This window comes from Odontomachus brunneus, unplaced genomic scaffold (genome assembly GCF_010583005.1).
Source record: "Odontomachus brunneus isolate Ranch 3 - 2012 unplaced genomic scaffold, Obru_v1 Obru_scaffold_204, whole genome shotgun sequence".
NCBI classification, from domain to species: domain Eukaryota; kingdom Metazoa; phylum Arthropoda; class Insecta; order Hymenoptera; family Formicidae; genus Odontomachus; species Odontomachus brunneus.
Window position 1 is genome coordinate 137027 of NW_022639654.1, and position 3763 is coordinate 140789.

General features: G+C 33.6%; 1 protein-coding gene and 1 long non-coding RNA gene across 3 annotated transcripts in view; one reads left to right on the forward strand and one right to left on the reverse strand.

Annotated features, from left to right (window-relative positions):
- The window catches only part of LOC116852173, a 292000-nt gene that overhangs the window by 22807 nt on the left and 265430 nt on the right, over positions 1-3763 (reverse strand). The window lies entirely within an intron of this gene.
- LOC116852177 overlaps positions 28-3763 on the forward strand; it is a 111304-nt gene continuing 107568 nt past the window's right edge. Inside the window, exon 1 of the long non-coding RNA XR_004379712.1 lies at positions 28-352. This is a non-coding gene — a long non-coding RNA (uncharacterized LOC116852177). The remainder of the gene's footprint in view (positions 353-3763) is intronic.

The following is a 3763-nucleotide window of genomic DNA, read 5'->3' on the forward strand; positions in this document are numbered from 1 at the left end:
AGCGGAAAAGAAAATATATAAAGAAAATATACTGGGAGATTGAGAGATTCGTCTTCGCAACACACACGAGACTTGATTGCCGGAGAGCGAGAGGATTCGATCGTTCCGAATAGTTACCGCTGTCGTCTTTGTGATCTACCGGGATGGTTAGCGTTCAAAATTTACCATTTCCCGCTATCGAAATTTAAAGAGTGAACAAACGGAATTCGGTCCGGAAGTTTTCGCGAGTGTCAGTGCCGACTCGAAGCGAGGGCGAGAGGGCCCTCGCTGCAGACGAGAGAAACGACGATCGGCGGAGCATCCCCGGAGGTCACCTGTAAGGGTCGGAGTCAAGGAGCGAGCTGCGAATTTTGTAAGACCACCTACTCGTTTCTTATTCGTCTGAGTCCCGTTGCTGTTAAAATCGTTGTGCACGTCGAGTGGCCGCGTAGAGACACTGACATCGGGGAACGTAATGTGATCTGGCTGTCAATTTCGGGAGCCGTACTGTGCCGCGACCCCTGAAAATCGTCTCGAGAGATCGAACCTCCTATCGGCTTGAGAAAGTGAATCTCCATACGGCGAGTTGTACTATTGCGATTATCGGGATAAGCGCATCCCGATATAATAAAGACTTTATATCGAAACTCAAGGACTCCTTTTTTCGACCGATCTTGAGTTTCCCCATACACCCATCCCGCCTCCGACTCAAATAACGCGGAGCTACCGGTCCCGTGCAGTTCTCGGACTTGCGACTTACTTTAGCAAATTTTGGTGCCCTTCGTGAGGAGCTGCAGCCTTACCGCATCTGGCGCTCAACGTTTTTTCGGGAGTCACATCCCGAGGACCGCGGTAATTTGCCGACGTGGCGGACAGGCGACTGTCCGCCTTAATAATTGGGAAAAAGCGTCGCAAATTTTTACATTGGATTTGTTTTCAGCGACATGAAAATCTCTTATCATTTCCATAAATCAAAAACATCTCTAATAACATGAACTTAAATGCAACGAGTTAATCGTTCTTATAAATTCAAGGGTTAATATTCACAAAATCGGCGAGTAACACAAAAGTAAGTTTATTTGTAATAGACACGTATTTTTTTGCTCAATCTTACTTTTAAGGGATAAAACATCCTTTGAAAGGTACTCGGTTATATTAACCACCGAGGCGCGTTGTTTACAGCTTATTTTCCAAAAATGGTATTTCAGAAACCAACTTTGTTATATATGGATGAATTTGGCGTGAAATTTTCTTTCATTTTTGTTGTAACAAAATTTTTAATTTTGGAAAATTAATTGATGGTGGTGGAGGTATTTTGCAAAATTTCATTATATTATTTTCAAAAACGTTAATTATCATTAAACTTTTATCTAAGAACTTTTTTTTAATCTGTTACGATTCCGAAGATATTTCCTCAAAACAAAATATTCCAAATTATCTTTCAGAGGTTTTCATCCTTGCAACAATTGCACCATTGCCGATATAAAAAAAATACGTGTCTATTATTTCTCACTATTCTACAAGTGCACTGAGTTTCAGTAAAATCGGTAAGTGACACAAAGATAGGTTTACTTTTAAATAATATAAGGTACATTTTACTTTTAAGTAATAAGGTACTTTTACTTTTAAGTAATATAAGGTACATTTAATCTGGCTTCCAAGTTAGTGCTACTTGCCTCCTAGTTGTGCCTCTGAAAAAGTGAACTAGAATGTTTACTAAAATGTTAGAAATGAATCATGAAATGTTAAAAATAAATCCACAAAGGATGCGACATCATCTAGCTCAGAAGCTAGATCAAGCATTTCCCCACACCATGAAAGCCTAAAATATTCAAATAGACAAAAAGATATTTGGAAGAAATGTAGAAAACATCTTATATGATATTTTAAGTCTAAAATGTCTAAAAAATTTTTTTAGATATTTGAAAGATATGTTTAAAACGTTTGAAAGATATCTGAAGATATATTATAAGGATCTAAAAGACATTTAAAAAAATATAAAAATTCTGAAAATATCTAAAAGATATTTCATTATAGATATCTTCAAGATATTTCTAAAAGATATCTTTTAGATAATTTTTAGAAATATCTTGAAGATATCTATAATAAAATATTTTTTACATATAAGATAAACCGAAATTATAGAAAGCTCCTTTGAATAACTAACAGTAAGATTTGAAAAATGGCAGTAAAGAGCAAGCACTGATGTCTTAGTGCTATTAGATATTAATACTACTTATTTAATATTAACATGATAGTGAGAGGATAATATGTCCAGCATGTTAAACGCACGTATCGAAATTTCTTCGATCATCGTACGTGGCGAATCAACCTTTCACACTTAGACCGATCCTTGAGTCCCAAATTTGTATATATATTTATTTTCCCAAAACCCCCATTAAACCGATGACTCAATTAATCAACTTTCCACACTTAGACCGATCTTTGATCGTCATCTTTGAGTTATCGGCTTAATAGGGGTTTTGGGAATGTAAATACTCGTATATATAAAAATTTGGGGCTCAAGGATCGGTCTAAGTGTGGAAGGTTGATTCTCCGCGTACGATAATCGAAGAAATTTCGATACGTGCGTTTAACATGCTGGACATATTATCTTCCCCCTATCATATTAATATTAAATAAGTAGTATTAATATCTAATAGCACTAAGAAATCCGTGCTCCTTACTGCCATTTTTTAAATTTTACTATTTTTTAGATATTTTAAGATCTCGATGTTTTCTGTAGTATAAGATATTGTTGACACAGAATTTTGCAAGAAGTAAAATCGAATTGTGCGTAAATGAAATGTTTAAAGGTGTTTAATCCACAATCTTTACGACGGTAGATTATAAAATAATGCATACGACGTATTTCGGCACAAAAAACAGCGTAAGAACGGCACAAGATAAAGCTGCGTGTGTAGGTTTATTTGATAAATATATTCCTCTACGAACAAATATAACAGGTTTCATTTCTTTACGCTGGATGAATATCGATCTGTATGCGTATGAAGAATTAAATCTATATCAACACCAATACCAACATGCACAGTTAAATACAAATGTGTGTTTTAATACTTATAATATAATTATAATATAATTTAGAGTTGAGGAACAACGCGTTATTTTTTTCAGTAATGACTTAATATTGATCAGTGTTGCGAGCAATTAATTGCTTTTTTAATTAGTTATCATGTTTAATTGACAATTAATAATGAGCTAATGTATTTGATCGTTTAATTGACAATTGGTTTCAATAAAGAGCTTAGCCGGATAAGTATGTAAAATCTGCCCCCGCACGTATTGAGTTTTAATTAATGTCATAAGTTTGCATTCATGTGATATGAAACTCTATCAAATTTTAACCTCAAAATTTCATTTTTGTGGAGGGATAAAGAAAAATTTTAAAAATTATTTTTCTCAAAAACGGCTGAACCGATTTCAATGAAAAAAACACTATAACTATCAATGAGACTATTTTCTAGAAAAATCAAAAAATTTTTCTGACTAAAATTTCAGATGAAAACAATTTTTTAAATTATTTAAAAAAATTTTTTGAGGTTATGTTCTATAATGACAATAACCATTTTTCACATGTATATTCTTTAAAATGTGTTCTTCAACGTATATTTTTGCCAAATTTTTTGGAATAGTGTAACATTCTGAAAAAAAATGAAAATCGTGTACGCTATTAATTTAAATCATTTTCTTTAAGTTGTGTCATTCTCGCACGCAAGATATAAATCCTATCGTATTTTATAGTATTTTATCTGGTTATAAACAA